Source organism: Parus major, chromosome 2, assembly GCF_001522545.3.
Source record: "Parus major isolate Abel chromosome 2, Parus_major1.1, whole genome shotgun sequence".
NCBI lineage: Eukaryota > Metazoa > Chordata > Aves > Passeriformes > Paridae > Parus > Parus major.
This window is the reverse complement of record NC_031769.1, coordinates 98,819,842-98,842,258: the sequence shown is the minus strand read 5'-3', so window position 1 is coordinate 98,842,258 and position 22,417 is coordinate 98,819,842. Positions and strand designations below refer to the sequence as shown.

The following is a 22,417-nucleotide window of genomic DNA, read 5'->3' as shown; positions in this document are numbered from 1 at the left end:
AGAGCAGCAGCACAGGAATTTTGCTCTATGCCTGCAAGGACAGAAAGGTCAAGAATACAAAGCTCCATTTTTACAAGCAGGAAGAAAGAAAGTTAAAGAAAGCATCACAAAGGATTTTTTCCCCCCTCCTTGCTTTCAAAAAATAAAGGATCAGAAAAAAGCTTGTTTAACTTTTTTATCAGCACCAAGGACTTTTTTGTTCATGTAAAGAAGAATTTTTGTTATCGTAAGTACCTCTACTTTTTTAACCTCTGCTCTTTTGCTTCTGTACTAAAAAACAGTACATCCCAAGAACATCTTGAACATTATCAGTTTAAAGAATTCAAAACAAAGGATGAACACAATTTCAGAATAATTGCCACCAAAATGAATTACAAAGATCTTTCTTTTTTAAAAGCACACAGACCTTCCTGCAGAATATGTTCCTTTCAAACATTCTGCTTTCACAACATGACATACTCTTCCATGAACATTAATTCAAAACTATTGATGTATCTCACATGCCTCCACTTCTCAGACCTCATTTAAAAAAAAAAATCTTGACAAAGCAACCCAAGAAAGTCTACAGGAAAAGAAATTACATGCCTACTTACAACAGATAATCAGATAATATAGGACAGCCTATTATATTGCATGGTTCAAAAGCTTAAAACACCTCCTCATTCTGAGTTCACTTTTAGTCATTAAAATGCCCCGTATCTGTATTGTAATAAGGTTCTTGTATCTCTGTAAGGCCACATTTCAAAACAGTTTGTTCCTTACACCAGAGTTTGGCTGTGAATAGATTGTTTCCTTTCTGTTCAACTTCACAAAGTTCTGAGGTGTTCCTTTCCGAGGGTTCTCTCACATCCTCTGCTTAATTAGCCCTTTAGTGTTGTTTGACAATATCTTAAAACACAATTTCTTGAAAAGTATGTTTAAAAAATCATACAAACTCAAGAATGAAAAAGAAAAGGAAAATAACCCCTGAATGAGACTGTCCTTATTTCCTTTATTTCAGATGGTTGGGTACCAGAGCATTTGCCATTAGAGGACAGGCAGATGGGCCTGGCCTTCTTCAAGGCTGGAAAAGAGAAAATTTTGCTGTGGGAGTGAAGCACAGCCTGCTGATACCTGCAAAGTAGTCATGGAGAAGACAGAGCCAGGCTCTTCACTGCACTGCACAGTGTGGGAACAAAAGATCATGAAAATAAAGTGAAACAGGAAAAGTTCAGATTAGATATAATAAAAAAAATCTCAAAAAACACCTGGAGGACAATGAAGCCCTGGAACTGGCTATCCAGAGATGTTATGGAACCACTGTCCTTGGAGGTTTTTAAAACCCAACTAGACAAAAAGCCTTTAGTAACTTAGTCTGCACTGAGAGCTGAACAGAGGCTTCTTCCAACCTAATAGCTCTGTTAGAAATTTTTTAAGCATACATTTCTCTTTAAATTTTCATGTTGCAGTTGAAAAGAAAGCAGCAGTTTGCCTAAAGCAATCATACTGATGGCCACAACCTCAACAGCAGCAAATACAGAAATGAGGAATTTCATTTTTCTAGAAATATTGTGATTAATCGTCATGCGTTTATGATTAAAAAATAAAGCCTGTCACTTAAAACCCAAATTTTAGAGGCTTTATTTATATGACAGTATTTATTAGGTTTTATCTTTTCTTAAGATGGAATCTTGCCATGGGCAAAAGTTCATGCACATGCATGCAGTATTATTATCTCTTTTATGGCACAGGTGCTATTGTTATGTGTTATTTTAATGAAAATATAAAAGTCATTACATATTTATGTATGGATATTTTGGAATAAAGCTGTTTGTGGGATTGGTGTTTGGTCAGGCTAACAGAGAACAAAGAATTCTCCTGGCAAGCTGATTTAAAATTTACACATGACAATTCATAATTTATAAACCGATAACTTATACAGTCTTAAAAGTACAGTTTATATCAAATATTGTGAAAACAATTACCTATACAAAGTCTCCCTCCTTTTTTTAATAACAAGTATAATCAGCTAACCCCTGTATATTTTTCTACTGGTATTTTAAGTGTCCAGATGATAGCAATGTACTATGCAGAATCTCCAAATATTGTGCTAAATTATAATTTGGTCTTTGGAAAGACCAAACATACCAAAGAAATAAAAGTCACAAAAAAATCTGTAAGATGACACAGTAACTCTTTTTGTCCCACCTGATTCAGCTCCCTGAGGTGCAGTACCAAACATAAATGGTACTTGATCCCAAAGGGAGAAGACCAACTTGAAAAGATTGAACTTCAATGGAAGATGGCACCGTACCATATTTGAAGGACAGCAACCAGAAATTAACTAGATATAATAAACAAAGCTAGGAAGACTCTGGTATATTCAGAATTCCTGAATTAGGTAGATACTTTAACAAAGATTACTATTGACTAATTTGATAAGGTTTTCCTCATTTGAACAATTAAAATACTTTAATTGACTCACAGAAGTACTGCTGTTTGAAAGAGCTGACTCTTTGAAATACATAAATTCATATTGTAAGATCCAGGACACCCCTCTTCTCAGTAATTACAAAATGCATTAGATAGTTCCACCAGAACAGCCAGACTGTTACAGCATCACAAAAGTATTATTTGTTAAAAGCAGAAACAATGCCAGTATATTCTGACTTTGCCAGATGAAGATTGAGTTTCTAAATATGACCCAGAAGTGGTTAATAAAAAATACCTTGATTTCTCTGCCCCCAAGATAAGGCTTCATCACAAACACATTATTTTGCTGTTCTTTATGCCAATTTTTGAAGCATAAAATGGTTATCTCTTCTCTCTTTCTCCCCCTTAAAATACTATGTTTACTTATGGCAATATGGTATATTTTAGTTGTATCAGATGAATATATGTTCTAGGTGTTCCTTGGGACTTCAACAAAACTTGCATTGGAAACTTTTTAGTGTAAAACTAAAGACAAACACTGATAGTGGTTTAAGACAAATGATGAGGACTGTAGCACAGCAGGTAGAAAACTATCTGGTCATATTTCTACTAAAACTTGTTCTGTCTTGACACATGTTTGTAATTGCACTTGAAATATTAGCTACCAGTTTTTATGATTTAATCAAAAGACTCATGCAATTCAGTTTGGTCCTTACAATTACAATTCCTAAGTTGTGCAACAAAGTTTAGGGATTTCTGCTTCATTTTAAAGTGGAGATATTTTAGCCTTTAAATTCCAGTAAATAAAAACCAAAACCCAAACCCCAGGAATTCAAAAAGGCTTGGGGCTTTAGGGAAGAAATCAAAGAATTCAAGCTCAAGAATTTCTGACGGGGAAAAACAGAGTTTTCTAAAGCCTGATCCAATTTCAAATGCTGTGCTTTTATACCACTGCTTTGTTCATTTCAGATTTATGATTCCCATAGTAATCATTATGTAACTTCTACCTTAACAGCTGCAGATTTTCTAGGGAGGCTTAGCATACACAGGCTCTATATACAATTTACACTAGTATTATACTCACACTACCCCACTATCAACATTCTAGCTCCTAGAAACATTAAACCCGTTTTAAACAGCCATCAAATCCTACCCAAAGTGAGCAGATTTAGTAACCATTACCATTACAATACTTTCCCAGTAATTAACTAAGCAAGGCCAAAACATTCAGTATAACAAAAACAAGGCTTGCTGCACCCTGTATTCTAATCACATGCAGTAAATTCACAAACTTTCAAGCAATTTACCTAACGTAGCATACAAAATAAAAGCAGAAATACAAAGAGAAATACACTGTTCTTCCAAAAACCATTAATCATTTCAGTTTTTACATTAAACCTCTCCTAAACTTAATCTTAGCTGGTTTTTCACTTCATTGTTTCTTCAGACACAATGTACCAGGTAGCTCTTTATTGCATCCATAGCATTTCAAGAACTAGAAAAAATTATCAAGAGGATAGAATATTCACAGCTGAGGTAGTTGATCTATTGCATTATGTTTACCCAAAGGCATGAAAGGCACCACCTAGAAAGCAAAAGATAAGGATTCACATTCCTTATTACTGGTCTTTTTTTATTAGTATTTTTAACTATGAGCATTAATCTTCTTCTTTGATAGGAAGAGCAAGAACAAAGAGGAGCAGCACAGGAATAAACAAGCAAGTGAACAGGAATAAACAAGCAAAGCAACTACTTTTCTATGAAGAAACAATATAGTGGGTGAAAGATGTTGGCAAAAATTACATGGACTTTTTTTTCTGCTTCTGTGTAGAAGGGGGAATTATACAAGATTTTTAAAAGTCCCTTCTATCTACATGTTTATGATTCCATGCTTAGTGGAGCTTCAGGCAGTTATAATGACCAAAGTCTCCACACCGAGTATGCACGATGTCACGAGACCTAAGAAATAGAATGTTTCTATTGTTCTGATGAGACAGCAATATTCTAAAAAATATTTATGCCATTCCTCCTAAAAGGCAGACAAAATTTACTTATAGCAGGGCATAATTCTCTTAAAAGTTTATTTATCTTGCAGAATTTCATGTAAGACCTGCAGTGGTGAGATTTCCCACTTTGACATTCTGCTGCTAACAGAAGAAAAAGAAGCTTCATGCTTGGTGTGTCGATTTTTGACTTATAAGATACACCATGAGTTTTGGGCATGTCTGTCAGCTTGGGCAGGCTGAAACAAAGAGCCAGGTATTCCCTGTGGTTACAAGTCCTAAGTTTTGTGTTTTCTGTTTGGAAACTGTGGCAGTCATACTCTTTCAGCAAGACAGACTCAGAACTCCTGCTCAAACACTGAAACACACTGCAAGACAGTTGTTGAACCAAGAGTTAGTTAAGTTCCTGACAGACTGAGATATCAAGCATTTATACAACTAAGGTGGTCCTTCTGTATTAGATATCACTATACACACACATCTATATACACACACTACATAGATGGTAGCATCAGTTACATAGATTTAAATTTTTTTAAATGTATGTTTATTTGAGGCTTTTCTAAGTACCTCCTTTCTGGAAAAACTGCATGCTCAAATCCAAAGCACTGCAGTCTCTGCTTCACTGCCTTGAAGGCAGCCCAAATACATCAGTCAGCTCAGGAAGAATCTCAACTATGATTCATTGGTTGGGGAACTTTTGCCCACTCCACATCAATTAGGAAATGATTCAGTTATGCTGAAGAAATATTTTCCCTTGTAAAATAGCTGCTGAAAAATATCTGTATGTTAATTCATACTCTACCCAATCTCCCTGGTTCACAGCTTCAGTCAGTGTGCAATCTGTGTACACTTTGGTCCAAAAAAAAATTTAATGTAATAAATGGCTATATTAGCTTCTTGTTTTTAATAAAATTTCTGTATTTGCAATATAGTAGCATCTAGTCAGAGGACCCAGAATGGCACAGAGATGTGAAAAAGGTGGCATCAGATGATTATGGGATGCTCATTTTGTAGGATTTCTTAGATATAACCTGTTGACTAAGTAATAGATTCTTCATTTTTCATATTCATTCAATACAGTTCTTTTATTTGTAGAGCACCCATAGCTCACATAGACACTGCCATTTTCTTTACTGGGCTTTTCTGAAATATTGTCTAAGAAATTTAGAAAAGGAAGATTTCTGATGTGTTCTGTTCCCATACCACCATACCAGTATCATAAGCAAAGCTATCTGACAAATATTCCTAACTGAAGAGCTCTATAGATACATGAAGTATGTGTTCATTCCTCTTTGGGGAGCAATGAAAATGGGCAAATGATGACTTTGTGTGTTCTGTAGTCCAAAGTCAACTCCGGTATTGAAGTTTTGACTAATACATAAACACTATGGAAGCTACAAAACCAAGGTTTCTTGAAAATAGCTCCCAGTTTAGATGCTGCAAGAGGAGAAAGAACATAGTATTGACTTTGTTATCCATCCTTGGAAAGGTCAGGCTTTTAACTGTTCCTCTTTAAAGCAAGTGAAGCTCCCTCCTTGCATGTAATCTCTTTGAGAGAGAAGGGACACAAAATGTATTAGCTCACATTAAAACTGTTTACAGTACTGTGTGGTAGTAACACTGCTAATGAAAGCGAGTGGAGGGCTCTTAGAGTATCGGAAGAAATTTAGTATTTATTGTATTATTTTTTGTTGGCCTGAAAGTTTAAGCCTGCTCATTTCTGACTCATAAATGAGACTTAAAGTAAATCATAATTTCTCTCCTCAGAAGTTACAGTAAAAATATTTCTTTCTAAATATAATTTGCTATGAAACAATTGAGATGTTTGGCCCTCCACAAAGGAATTTCTCTCAATCACAAACAAGTCTTTGACCTTCAAGCAAACATGAAGGCACAATGATCCCAGTAACAATCTAAATTTATACTTTGACTAGCTCACAATGGCCACATAAATCACACATCAAGGGTGGGAAGATGAAAAAATGGATAGGCCACAGCCATTCAACTGACTGGTTGGTGGCTCTTCTATGGATATTGGCCCTGTCATCATGGCATCTTCATTGACCTGGGAGGGGATGCAGATGTAAAATACTGAAACAAACCTGGAATTAATTTCAGGCACTGGGGCATGCTGATTTCTGCCAGCAGTTAAGAGTACGGTACTCACTGGGACAGACAAAGGACAACTTCTCAATATTTACTTTGACACCCTATTGTAATACTCTCAAAAAAGATGAGGCAGTAGAGGTATGCATTTTTCAGATCATTCATAACTTTACCTAAAAAACTTCTGTATTCTGTGTAAACCTGTACTCACATGCATGTGTTGGCAGCCACTGCTACAGAGAGAGAAAAGAAGTGCATGAATACCCACCTTCAAAGTCCAGCATTTGTGTGTGTCTGTATTTTCTGTACTGGTTTTTCATGCTGTGATCAAGGAAAGGAAACACGCTTCCCTGCTCCTGAATGAGTAAAGGAACTCGTGTGAGGAAGCATTTAAGGGCAGCCACCTCTACAAGAGGAGGCAAGTCAGGAGCAGAGGGTGACCACAACAGAGGCAGGGGCAGTGCCCTCACTGACCAGGGAGGCAGGCACGGATACCCAAACAGGAAAAACAGAGCAGGTCTGGTGAGAGAAACCAGGGTCAGCCACAGTCCATGATCACCAAAGTCATCCCACAGTGACAAGGCAGGTCTGAGGCAGAAAGGCAAGCCAGTGGTTCAGGTCCAGCAAGGGATGTGGCTGGGCACTGAGCAAGCTGCAGCACAGTTCAAAAGACAAAATGCAAAGGCTCAGCTTAAATGCTCCTCCTGAGAAAGGAGGTGGAATACCTGCAACGAGGCTTCTTCACAGCTCTGACACAGCTATTTCCACAGCCACCTGATCCAAGGCTACTGTACCACAGCAGAAACAGCTTTGGGCATGAGCAGCCCATCCCCATACCAGAGGTGTGTGCAGACGATCCTGGCATAGGGCACTGTGCTTTGGTACCAGGAAATACCAAAACACTGGGTGAAAAATGTGGATTATTCTATTAAAAACATGTGGCAACTATCAGAAAAGAAAATATTACTCAAAAGTCAGATATCTGAAGTAAAGAAAAAGAACAATCCAGTGCTCAGACATAACTAGGATATATTAGACGTAACTGAAATATATATATGGACTTGGAAAGTTCTCTTGTGTGAAAGCTGAATAATATCCTTAATTCATCTTGAGTTTTTCTTACCTTTATGACAAAATAATAGTAGTGTTCCTCAGGAAAGAGAAAGTTCATCCTACAGAATAAAGATTTGGCAATTTGCTCACTACACTTGTTTCATAACTGTCCATGAGACTACTCACAAGCCCATTGTTCATTTTTGTTCCGTTCATTTTTTAATTAAATGAAGTCTATTGTATTTGGGAATATCCTGGAAAATGTTTGTAATCAAGTCATTGATGGGCTTGTGGGAGCAAACAGTGGCCTTTTTAATCCAATATTGTTTATGAAACTAACACCAATTAGGTCCATCAACAGTAACAAATAAACAAGACCTTTCTTTAAATGAAATGACACAAAGTATTGCAGAAAATATGGAGCATGAACATGCATGTGATTTTCAAATCCACAAATCAGTCTTGGTTATCAAGTGACTGTGACTCCTGCACTGGCAGACTCATTTTGGGTGGCACAATCCTCCCCAGTGCACACAGTGGGGCTGTAGCAGCAGGATCTTCCTCGCAGTTTGTCCTTTTTAAGGACCTCTGGCTCCTTTTTGAGAAACTAACCTGATTTAGCCAATATGATAGCTCATTCCTCCTAGCCATCTGACCATCCTACACGCCCAGTGACACTCTGTGAGTCAGCTGGCAGTCTGTGAGGCCAGGGCAACAATTCCACCTCCTCCCTGAAACCTCTCTGCGTTGTCTCTGACACCTCATCTCCCTACGTGAGGTCAGTGTGGGTGTTCCAAGCTATTAAAATATTTCAGGACTCCCATGTGTTAGACTCCTTTTCTCTCCTCTCTGAACCTGGAAAACAATCAAACTTGCTTTCCATCAAATACTTGAAGAGGCTAGAGCGCAGTTAAAATAACCCTGACTCAGAGCATTTAAGGAGCAATAAAAAGGATTGATTTACACATGCAAATTTAGTTTTTACCTAAATTATTTCATTATGACAAATGAGCAAACAAACCACCAGTGTTCCAAACAGCATATGTTTAGGCTAGTTTAACAAAATGAGCAGCTAAGAAAACATTAGTAATATGTGGGAAATATTTGCTTATCTTGAAGCCTTCTTATTTTAAAACTGAATTATTTGTACAGGCATATATAGTAGCAAAATGTTTATAGCACATTACTTGTTGATAGGCAGCTGCATTTCTATAAGAAACAATAAATAATCTCAGGTATATAAAACCTATACAAATAATCCCTGTCAAAGATCTATCTAAATTAGAAACATCTGTGTGGGAAGAAAAAAAGGATGTATACAACAAATGGAGAAAGATCCAGGATATACAAAGAGCTTTAAGTTTATGTAGAAATTGTCCAGGCTCATATGTTAGGAAAACATTTCATCACTGGCTTCACTGGAGGTAAAGAGTGATACAATCTAAATCAGAAAACAAAATACATCCACCTGTCTCATAACAGTGACAGCCTAATAGTCTTTTTAAGATCATTTAATAACATTTGAAAACAGCTACATCATGGTAACACATGTTGGGTATTTAAACATTACAATTGGTAACACTCATTAAGTAACAACAAACTTTATGTAAGTAACATTAAGTTCAGTGAACTGAAGTCTCTTCTAGGACATGTGATCAGTCACAAGGTTCTATGACTCTTGAAATCACCATTTCACTTAAAGGGGAACTGTTTCATGGCACCCCAGATATTAACATATTCAAAATGAGCATATATCTGCTTACCACACCTACTTAACAAAAAGCTACAAAGCCTCACTTCATTTTTCCCTAGGGTAACCCACACTAATTCCTGATGTTGTTTTACATGCCTGCAAAGCAAGCAATACCATAATGCTCCTCACAGGAAACACCAATATGTCTGCTCTGCTTTCTTTTGTGTGCTATTTCACCATGACAAAAATAAATATAAATAATTATATACAAAGACTCCTATGTGTTTTTGCTTGATATGCATAATAAAATATGAGCTTTTTTCAAGAAAATAGTAACAACAACAACAATAATAATAATATTGCAAAGTTTAAATAAGATCACTCATTCTCTCTAGCTTCAACAGTACTCCAAGACAGAGCTTGCCTTTGTCTGTCATGTTGTGCTGCCATGTCAATGCTCTGCTCTGAGCACTAACCTAATGCCCTCAGTATTTCTCAACCTGCAATTCCAAACAAGTGGTGGTAGATTAAAGACAAGACAGAAAGAATGTACTCATACCCATGAATTATGTTTTCAAGTAACTACAGCTACCACTAAGAAGTTATTTTTCTGTTTGGGGGGGTTGCTGTCAGTATTGTGTTCCTCACAAGGAGGGTGGTGAAAGAGGAGCAGGTTTCCTGACGAGGTTGTGGGATGTCCAGCCCTGGATGCAGCTAGGCAAGGTCCTTATCAACCACATTTACCTTGAAGTTAGTATTGTCTTCAGCATGTTGGTCATCCACCCCAGATAACCAGAGGTCACTTCAAATGTCCCTTCTAAATATATTATTCTGTGATTCCCTAACATTGTAACTTAGGCTGATTTCAAGCCCTGCCTCACTAATAAATACACAGGCATCAAAATGCAGAGGCCTTCATGCATGCAAGGACCCAGAGCCCTGCACAGCCCCTGGCAAATGTTGCTGCCAGACTCATCAGCAATGCCACACAGTTAATGAAGCTGCAGAGCTCCTGGTGCCCATGCTGAAGAAGTCAGTGCTGGAAACCTTCCCAACATCAACTCTAATGCAGCTAAGGCTCACAAAATAAACGGCAGTCAGCAATGCCAACATGACCACAGCTAATAGAATCTGTCTTGGCACAACACATTAGCCATGTCAAAAAGATTTGAGTAGGGATGGGCAACCCCCACAGTTAGTCACTCCACAGGGAAGACAAAAAATCTGGGTGATAATATGAAGGGCTCAGACCCATCACCATGAATGTTAAAAGACAATTTTTAATATTCAGAGCAAGTTATAAAGCTCATAAATTTTATGTATCCACAAGAAAAACACAAACTGTCTGTATAGGAACAGTTGTCATAGGATCTTCAATGTCTTCTCATAAATAACATTGTGATTAACAGGAAAACTTCACTTGAAGAAACACTAGTGAATATTGCCAAAGGTTCAAATTCAGTAAGATGTTGCATCGTTCAGTCTCATGATACAAGAATCAGATTTTTTAGTATCTTATGACCTAGGAATATTCTCTTCAGGCTGGAAAAGGACAATGCCTGTTTTTCTTAACCCTGGAAATTCTGCAAGACATTCTTAAGTCAGCCAGTGTAATGGAAGCAGCTCTGGAAATCAGAGACTTTGTGCAGTAGTTACATCTCTAAAATGGACTGTGGCAGCATGAGTTACTCCTCCAGTGTCAAGGGGACACAGTGCCCATAAGAGTCCTGGAGGTCAGAGGCAAAGACCAAGTGATAGGCCCAAGGTGTTAAGGGAGATACAGCACCTGTAAAAGTTAACTGCACTTTCAGAATCCTGACTCTCTGCAGCTGTAAGTGCTGTCAGAAGGTGCAATGGCAGCACCTGTGATGCTTAGGGCAAACAGAATTTAGCAGGACTTGTGGCTGAGGAAAACTGTTTTCTGTTTCCATTCATATCTGATTCTTTTGCTAAGACTTTTTTTAGCTCAGGATACCCTCATAAGATCTGCAGATGAAATCCTGCACTATGATGCTCAGGAATCCTGCCATTTGCATCCCCTGGGGCCGTGGCAGAACTGGGTCAAGAAAGGACAACAATGAAATTAGCCTGGAACACAAACAGAGCCAACGTGATTTAAATAGCTACCCATCACCTTTATAAGGAAGGATTCTGCAGATGTGGGCTTTGCTTCCTCTATTTGTGGGATTTGAAGCCACTGACAGGTCTACACATAGTTACTGAAACTCTCTGGAGCAGCAGAAATACTTCATGTGTGGGTGGATGACAAGAAGAATGCTTTGAGGAGTCTGTTCTCTGGAGGCAGATTGCAGCAATTTAAAATAAATAATAAAAATAAAGCAAAACAAAAGGGGAGACTGGGATCCTAATTCATGGAGGAGCTAAAGAGATCTGGCATTAAGAGGTGACAAGCACAGCAATTAGAAAATAATTATTTTAAGGGAGAAAGGGATGTAAAAGAGTAGGAGTGAGTCAAGATAATTTCAACAGAACAAATCATAAGAATATAATATATAGTTCCTGTTGTACTGGGTGACTGAGAGAGATGGGCATGATCCTAACCAGACATTAGCAAGATCTTAACCAGATCTTTGCCCCTGCAGCCATTAAACAGGGGAAAACACAGCAACCAACACTTTTCTATCTTCTTTTCAGAAAGCGTTCTTAAAACTTGCTTTCACAGTCACTTTATAAAATCCGTAATAGGCCATGTCAAACAAAAACCCCAGTATCACACAAATTCAGTCAGTGGCAAACAACAACAGAATAAAAATACAAATGAAATTGTCTGTTAATCTATAATGTTCAAGTTTCCATGCCAGGAAATGCAAGACACTGTGTATATGTATCTGCTGCAGTGCCCACTGTGTGCTAAAATCCATTTAACTAGATATTCACACAGACATATGATTGTAGAACCAAGATCTCCATACATATACAAGCCATCTTTTCCAAACACAAAAGGACAAGCCACTGACAGCAAAGTGAATGGAATCTTATTAGTCTGACACTTTGTGTTTCCATATGACATTTCAAATGCTAGAGCAACACAAAAATGCTGTTTTACACTATAAATTCACAGTGAGGTTCAGGCTAGATTTAATGATTATAGCTTTGTTCATGATACAAGTGCAAGAAAAAAATTATGCCACTCGTCTGAAGTAGATTTTGTGAAATTAAATTCTATATTTAGGACCCCAAGCTTGCTTACTTCTAAAAGAATTTTTGTTCAAGTTCTTTGTCCTACTACTTATTATTACAATAATACCATACTGCAAAGCTAAATATTATTTAATCCACATCTAAATGACAACAGGCCTCATTTGTTTCACTGCCTTTCCAAACACTGCAGTAAAGAAATTTTCTTATTTTGTATTAGTTCTTGACATTTCTAGCCTTTATTACTGGAATAATTTCCCTTTATTTACACCTAAATATGACTCCTATTCAAATTCCCGATGTTTGTTTTTTCCTTCTATGAAACTGTCCATTTTTATATTTTCCAAACATTCTATATCTGTTTTGGAATGCTTTTTCTGACTGAAATTTATACAAGGAATTTAGGGGTAAGCTTGTCTTCTTGTGTAGGAACAAAGCTCAATTTATCTGTTTCCAGAAAGGGAACAATAGAAAGTAAAGTCTGATTTTCTACTAGGATGGCAACATCTACATGTATAAAACTAAAAGATAAGAAACTTATTTTTAAAAAGAATGGGCTACTACTTCAACAGAATTTTAAAGTATTTAAGAAGCTTACACAGGAAATAAAGAATAGCCTAGCCTGAAAGTAAATGCCTAGTTATCTTGATGAAATGTCTCTCGAGGGAATTAGTAATTTCTTGGCAGTAAGGTAATGGGCTTGTTATTTTGGGTAGTTTTTTAAATCTGAAGAAAGATCTTGGGATTTGTGATTAAGGCTTAAACAATCTAGATTCTATCCTAGCTCTACTATGTAGTCCGAATGTCACACCAGGCAATCTGCCTGATGTCTTCAAACTTAAATTTTCTTTCTCTAAAATGGGAACATTTATTTTCTCCCATCAAAATATTCATCTTTTCTGCTTTACTGTCCATATAATTACATCACTGGGACAACTCACAGAACCCCAACTTCATCACGCACTCGTTTACTCCTGGTCTGGGTTTTAAACTGTGAAGTCTGTTACTACATTTGCATATATAACTAGCATAACAAGACACAGAAATCATCTGAAGGATCTGAGAGCTGCAGGCAGGCAACACTCCAGAAAACTGTGAGTCTAGAGATGAGACATGTTAACTTTTAAATAAACATTTTCCTTCTGTAAGAGAATGAAGTACTTTAAATTGAAAAATAATGTTGAAATAATGTCTCTAAATAAATGGTAAAACTCCCCATGGAGTTGTTTTTCTTCCTTTGTCTCATATAACAATGTATACCTATGTTTTTCAGATTAACATTTGATTTCTCATCTAGCAGTGAGTCCAAAACATGAAAGAAAAAACCCAACAGTATTCCAACACATTTTCCCAGTGCCAATGGTTTAAATCTTACAGGCAAAACTATGCAGCTGATTCTCCATAAGCACACAGTGTTACTGTTCAAATGCCCTTTATACCATGCAATGGAAGCACCAGACTCTGCATAAAGAAAGCCAGGTTCAGCACTAGCTCTCTCTACCAGATCAAAATGACAGCTGACAAAACTTTGAAGCTGGCAGAATTTTGAAGAAAAATTCACTATAACAAAAAAATTGTGTATTAAATAAAATCAGAAGTCCTTGAGTATGTTCAGTTGGTCAATGAAAACTGAAACTATTATAATAAAGTAATGCTGGTGTTATTATTCTGGCCAACAAAGTTTATTAAGAACATTATTTCTGTCATTGTACAGACAGACAAAAAAAGAAGTAAGAAAAGAGAAAATAACTATTTTTCTACATGCCTTACTAGTTGCAGATTTAAAGCAAACTCCAACAGCAAGCAATACAAAATTAGAAAGAAGAACAGCTCTTTGGAAAATTACAAGGCAAAGTGGTGGCCAAGGACCAGAGACCACAATTACTTGACTGTTTTCATGCAGTTTCAACTGTATTTATTTTCTCCATGCCCAGTGGCATGAAACATTTCAGGAAGACTTAGGAATTGCAGAGAGCTTTCATTCTGAGAATGCAAGTGAAATACTCACATATTCAAGGATCAGCAACATGCTCAGAAAAACAATGTCATCTGACATGCTACAAAGTATATGCAAAAGTAATTATTGATTCACAGTCACCAAATAGCAAAGGAGTTTGAAATTTGTAATTGAAGGATACATGCGAGTTTTTTTCATCTATGTTCCTTGAAACATTTGTAAGAGCTTCCCTTCAAAGCAAACAACGCATGGCACATCTTCCTGAACAAACAGACCAGATGGAGCAACTTGTTTACTATGCAGTGAGTGCTTGCTTCAGATCTACAGCAGTAGAAAGAAGATAGCCTGAGTGTGTAGGTCACAGGTGAAGCAAAAAGCAACATATGGCAATCCCAAAACCACAATGCAGCCAGAGGAGAGTCTTTCAAAAAACTCTGAAGAAATAATTCTCATTATTGCCAAGAAAGGAGTAGGTGGCAGGCAGTTTGCATTAGCCAAGACAACCCAATACAAAAACACAAAGCCTGAATTAATTTGCAACAGAGAAGAGAGGGGTGCTTTTAGCAGACAGCAATTAAGGATTTGGCAAGGAAAGGAAAGGGTGCAAGTCAAAGATAACGCTAGTACCATAGGTACAGATAACAGTGGAAGATAAAGACACAATGAGAAATACACAGCAGAAAAATAATGAATTCAGATAGCAGTACATCATCCAGTAGGACCAACAGATAAAACAAGGAGAAAAGAGATCTGTGAAAGCACACATTTGGAGCACAGAGTCATCTCAGCAACACTGAGAATCACCAAAAATTATGCAGAGGCAGTAACACACACCTGCAAAAGCAGATGATTAACTTCTTGGTTATGGAGAAACAGAAATAAAGGAAGTTAATGAATGAACTATAAAAAATTTTGGAAGAAAGCAGGAGAGGGACACTTGGAAATCAAGGTACAATACAGGTGAGAAACTATGATGGGAGACTTAGACAAGGGTATTTCAGGCTTAGGGACTAATAGGTGGAAGAGAAAAACTTGTCAATTTAACAGAGTACCCCTACTTTCTTAAATGAAGCAGGGGTTAATCTACTAAGTGTCAACAGCTTGCCTTATCCTGGTTAATTATTTAACATTCACTTCTTGCTGAGGGTGAAGTACTAAAAGCATTACAGGTGCTTCATAATTACCACTGGTTAATAGTAGAAAGGGACGTGATGAAATACACATCTTGAATTTAGTCTAATTTTATCTGTGTGTTTAATTTACCCTCTGTATTTCCTTTTGGTAAATAAAAGTATTTTGCTTCACCTGCTACAGCACACAGCAACACTAAAGGCTAATCCAACAGTTCAGCATGGAACATCTTTGGTTCCTTCATGCTATTAAGAAGAAATCTTGGAGCTTGCTTTGTCCTCCCATGATTGACATTACAGACATGTTACTGGCAGACAAAATCAAACAGCTTAAGATGAAAATGTTCACACTGGTAGGTCATGGGGAACACAGAAACTTACCAGTTGCTATAAAGTTCACTCTGGAACAAAAGCTCAAATGAATTGCACTGTGTCAAGTCAAACAAAAGAAAGTACAAAACTAACAAAACCCCCTTTTGCCTCAGTGAGCCCCAAGACCAACTCAGGATCCTCTTGGCCAAAGAAAGCACGCAGTGCTGCACACTCTCACAATTCGACTGCAAATCTTGCTTTGTTTAATGTCTCAACTTCTCAGGTCAAGAGATTTAGATAAAAAGCTACATGTTAAATGTTCATGTGAAGAAAAACAGTCATAGAAGTGCAAAGAAAAAATATAGTTATTTGGATATGTATTAACTAAAATCTAGATAAAATCTAGATAAAGCTAATAAAAAAACCCTCTATGTTATTTTCAACAGATTGTTTTCTGCTGATCTCACTGTATGCAAGAAAAAGCCTTATGATATTTGAATGCTCAAAGACAGGGTTACAAGGAATTTCTGAGCCAACTGTCATGACCTGCCCTCTTACTGACCTACTGAAAATGCATATTTTACTAAAATTCTAACTAAACTTTACTCCTAGTACTTTCCCTGAGTAACCTTTAGAAATCCTGTGAGGGACACCACATTTCTTCTCCCTTCTCTTGTAATAAATGAAGCTTCTTCATGTTCATAACCAGAGGACAGCAGTTCTTCTTGGTTCCAGCAGAGAGACAAAATAACAGAAGGCAGCAAGAGAGATTGAAGACCAAACAAAGATTAACAGCACTGTCTATTTGTTCATTAAAAATTCCATATGTTCATGTGCATTAGGTCAGCTAAAACTGCATTTTAAAAAAAGCCTTTCATAAGGATTTGTTGTTTTCCCAAGTATTAATTGCTAAGGGTCTGATACATTTGAATTATAAAGTGACAAACAAGAATTTAAATGTTAAAACATTATCTACTTCATACAAGAATTGTTTAGATAAACTAAATCAATATTTCTAAGAGCATTCAAAGAAGGAATGTTAGAATGACTCACTGTTAATAAGTTATCACTTGAAAGAAGAGCACAGGTGTATTAAATAAAGTAGGTGGGAGCACTCTGAATTCACCTCATTCATAAAGAACTACTTTTCTCACTTTAAATCTCTTCTTACTGTCTTTCAATCCTTATCTCATACTTTTTAATGACTAAATTTAAAACAACATTTGCTTTTAAACTGGAAAACCAGTGCCTGGTAACTGAACTGCTGAACTGAAATCAAGTGTTTAGTTCTCTTGAGTTCCTGTCTACTTCAACCACTGACCAAATTCAAAACTGATTAGCAAGCAATTAGGCTATCTTAGCCATGTTAAAATTAGCCATGGCCAGTAATGCGTGCCATTGTGGAATAACACTGCTTAGATTTTCAAGGACTTTATGTTAGAGAGCCTCTAAACCCAGTCACACAGAAATGTAAAAAAAATTAGATATCAATTAGAAATACAGACACAAAAAGTCTGTTTGAACAGCTTTCTCTCTTAAGAAGATTTAATGATCAGTAAGACCATAACATTTTACAAAAACAAAAACATCCAATGTTCTTCATCAAACACTATGAATATCCACTTCAGTCAAAGAAAGTTACTCATCCTACAATATCAAAAGTAGAATATTGAAGAAAAAATGCAGCACAAAATGAATGCAATATTATATTAAGATACTTAACTAGGCCACCAAAGTGCTCCTTGTTCATCTAGAAAAAATGAAAACGCCCTCAAGTCTCATTTCCCTTGCCTTTCCAAAAATCAAGTACCAAACTGAACCTATTCAGCACTCCTAAATTCATCACTGCAAGTGTAAGCACTGTGTGGACTGAAGTGGTGCAGGGAAAGAAGAGCTGTAAACAATAGGAAATCTCCAGAGACTGAACTGCTTTGTATGCTTTTCATCTGTCATTTAGCCTACATTTTATATATTTTATTCTCGTCACCTGTGTATCTCCTGCACTTCTTATATTGTGGATGTTGAACTTCTGAGTGAATAGAGACATTCAGGAATAGGGGTTGAGTTGGAGTTTGTCCCCTACAGATCAAAAGCTAATGCTATCAGGTCAAACTTATCACTGAAACTGAACTTACTGAATTCCAGGGTGTATTTTACCTCAGTTTCAGCACTGCCCTAGGCAAAATCCTTCAAGCAATAACAAAGAACTCCCTCCATGCAATCACATTATCCACTTTTATTTATCCACAGAATGCATACTTCTTATGTTATTGTGCTTTGACTATTAACTTTTTGGAAATTAGCAGAGGTAGAAAACACAGCATGTCTAACAGAAAATTCATAACTAACCGAGTTCATAGGAAAATGTCATATAATCCCAGAAGGTTTAAAGATATTCAGTAGGAAAAAAAAGTATGAGACAAAACATTCTTATTTCATACTGATACTCCTAAACTTGTCTTTTATTATATAAAACAAAAAAGAAGGACAACATAAAGGGCTGGTAAATTTGTTGGCGTGCAAACATCTAAAGCTTCATTTTTTCTTGCAGTTTACATGAGCAATCAAATTAGTCTACTGGTCTGAAAAGACAGGCAAACATGTCCACTGGCACTGGTTTACCCAAAAAATAGCACCTTAAAGCTAATTAATATGATAGCTATCAATGAGTACATACAATTGCTGCCATAAGTATGCCAGCATGCTTCTGATTAGATGGGTATCTTCTCAAACACAATTTAATAGAATTTATATAGAACGGGTTCTGCAAAAGCTAAAGAGCTATAAAAATTATCTTATTCTTCCAAAACTTAGTCCTCTTTCAGATTCATATAATCTATAGCTGCAGACTTTTCCATCTCATCCCATGGGGAAAAAAAAAAGGAATTCTATAGTTACCAAAAGCCAAAAGAACCCCACCAAAAACAAAACCACGAAAACCCCCAAAACATCAAATACACACCAAGACCACTGAACTTGATGCTCTATGCTCTATTATTTGTGGTTTTTGAAGGCAAAATATTCCTTGGAAGGGCCCAAGTTACTGTAAGACCTAATTTTCCACCATCCATTATCTGAAATTGTCAGAAAACCAAAGGCTGAAACTGCCTCTGGACTCTTCCCCAGCTGAATGAAAGGTTTATCAGTGGTATCACTGGAATGGAGATTTCATCATAAATCCTGTGTGACTTCAGGGTGTGTAGATTAATAAAGGCACATCATATACTGCAAAATTACAAAGCCTTTACAAGGAACAGCCAAATTCTTTTAGAGAACTCTGGACAGATGGTGGGATTTGACTATCACTAAATCAGCTTAGTCAAATACATTACTAGTTCTCCAGCTCAATATTTGCTGTGTATTCCCAATGAAACTGCTGAATGAAAAGGGCAATGTGTCAAGCTTATATAGCAAGTAAACATCAGAAATCCATTTTTCTCCAAGATCAAGCTCCTCCTGATGTGCTAGAGACTTATACAAATTACAAAAATCCCAAGCTTCTCTTGAAAAAGATGCTCATTACAAAACACTGAAGATCAAAACCTAAACTCTACATTTTTTGTGCATTTGCTATTTAATTAAGTGTCTGTTAAGCTGCTTCTTTGCAACTATGGAGTATTTGAGGAAAATCAGGAGGTCAGACTGATTGCCACAGAACCCCCACATCAATGAACAAGCATAATGGGCTTTCAGGTATCTAAAATAACAGGTCCCTTGAAGGCTGGAGTGCAGCTTCTCTTTGAGATAATTCCATCAGCAAGGGATGAGTGCTTCACTTATCAGAACTGCCACATAATGCTCAAGCACAAATTAACGCTTGCAAGAAACGATGCATGATTCTGCTTTGGTTTCTAGAAGGCAATTCTGAACTCTTGTTAATTTTCCTCTTAAAAGCACAAGGAATTGAAAGCTTTCTTAGAATTACCACATTTGTAACCAAGCATTCACAGAGAAATGTATTTTTTCAGTACATAATGAAAACTAATTTGGATGGAAATCATATGCATTTGTATTTTACTAAAAGAAATTATTTTCAGACATTTTTGCCTGTCCTCTGTGCAGTGACATTTCTTCTCCCTTTTCACCATAAAGTCAATACTCAGGAAGGAGAACAAGGTGATTATTACTGTGCATGACAAGGATTGTTTGCTGCAGCAATTACTCTTCAATCAGAATGTTACTTTTGTTTACACTCAACAAGGATAAAATTATGAACCCTAGATATTACCATATGCTAAATACACATTTTACACCACTTGAATTATGAGCAGGCAACACACTTTAATACAGGTGTGGCATGGCTTTTAATGCAAAATTATGACACCTCTTTTGAAATCCTAACATTCTGTGCTATTAAATAGCTGGTCTCACTTTCATCTGCATGAGACAGGTGGTTAATTTTATTTGCATCAATACACTGAACTAACAGGTATATTCTCATTTGTATGACAGTGAATGCTGTACTCTTATAACCTGTATATTTATTCCCCTGAATTATTATCTAAAATACAGTCAATGCTTCAAGTTTCCAATGAAAAGGTTAATAAAAATTAGTTCCATAGACAAGTACTGTGATTTTCCATGGATGTTAAGATTTTTAATAGTGATACCGAGAGCTCATGAATAGAATTTACATAGACAGTGCACAGTCTCCCCAAAGCATTTCTACAATTGATTCCTTCTGTGATTTGACTCGGACTGAATGGTGTCAAGTAATTTATTCACCATTGTTTGGGACAGGCTATTTAATTCCCTTCTGACTCTTAAACAACGTGAGAGGTTGTGTGTCTCTCTGTGTTAGTGCACAGCCTGGTTAATCACACACAACAGGCCTGTGCTCACTTAGGTGGGTCTTTTCAAATAGATGGCAATTAAACCCTCCTACATATGAATCACTTTGCATTCACAGAATACTTTCTATATGAGCACTAAATATTTACAAATGAGGCTGGAATATTTTATATTATTTCTCCACCTCAGCTGAGATGACCAAAGAGCGCTATCATTATGTACATAACAGAGTTATAGGCAGGTCCAGATTAAACAAGGTCACCTTATTCCTTACTCCCATCCTCCTGTTGTGGCTATGGCACCTGGACTCTGAACCTGACATGCTGCACATATTGCTGGTTTGAAATAAAACGTGTCCCAATTCTGGGTAGTTTACAGGATGTCTTGTAAAAGAAAGTTATGTTATGACTGTTACTCGTTAAGATTTTAAGAAGTTTCCCACATATCCTAGTCTGTTCATTTAGGCCACACTCTCTTCCACAGGAATAAAAGAAGTGAGATGAGCTGTGTCTGCTGAATTCCTAGTTCTGAAAAACAAAATCATCAACTTAAAGTCTAACACTGCAACCTCAAAGGAATTTTGGAGGAGGAAAAAGCCATGGACTCCTTCACAGCCTCCTTCAAAATGACAAAGAGAAGAGTCAATATGCTAATGGTCACAGTGCTGCTTCTTAGAGACATTTTAAAATTAAGCCTTTGTCTCATGGGAAGCTCCAATCTGCTTTTCAAATATCAACAAATATACTTTTAGCAGTCCAAAATTAGAAAAATCTTTTCCCATGGAAGATGAAATATAGCATATCAGACTGACTTTTACTAGACATTTTCATTTGAAGCAAAAAACATTTCTGCTTTCGCAAAATGAAGTATTTTATGTTTTCTTTAAAACATTTTAACAGTGGTTTATTATCTGTATTTTTAGCGTTAGGACCTTTGATCACCTTCCTTTTAAAAAACACAAAGCAAAATTGTAAACATATTTACTATGCAAAGCATATGGCACACTATATTATCATTTATAAACAAAGTACCAGGTTTGTGAACTGAGATTTTGCAAATCCTGAAACAAATGCAGGATGCATTTGTTTAAACCAAACCACACAATGCAATAAAACGTGCCTAGTTCAAATTTCTCTACTTCCATCTGTTATGAATTACTCCTTACACTATCCTGCAGAAATAATATTTCTGGTTTTATTATTATTATTATTATTAATACTTGAAAAAACCTGGATAGCCTTAGCATTTTACCATTTGTAGTTGAATTAGCTGGCCTTTCATTTTGTCTTTATAACCAGCCATCATAATGCACAGTTTATCTATGAATAAGCCACTTGGTAACAGTACTTTGTCACCTTCACATATATTATTGATGAGAAAGCTGACAAGCCGGCAATTACGATGCTCCACCACTTGTCCCATCTCCAGGCCCAGCCTTAAGTATGGATGGAACAGCTGAAGTGAAAACTCAGTTTTACATTTCAAAGAAAGTGCAAAGGCAGTGAGAAAAGGCTGCCCTGCAAAGGACACAGAAATTGTATTCATTGCTGGAAAAGTTTATTTGAGTAGACTATATTATTTACTCTGTATGATAATAAAGGTTAGACTGTGAGTCCACATCTTGTTCAACTAGATGTTCCACTTAGTTTTGCATTCAGTCTTGGATTAAATCTATGAATCTGACATATAAAACAATTACAACACTAATCAGAATTTAGTATCAAAAAACACAGATTCAAATAACGGTCAAGATATAAATCAAGCAGATTTTAATGGATTTGTGTTTCTATTGTTCCCC

The 22,417-nt window shown here is 36.5% G+C and overlaps 1 protein-coding gene across 1 annotated transcript in view; it reads right to left on the bottom strand.

The window, feature by feature from the left end:
* SPIRE1 (spire type actin nucleation factor 1) overlaps nucleotides 1-22,417 on the bottom strand; it is a 128,192-nt gene that overhangs the window by 92,656 nt on the left and 13,119 nt on the right.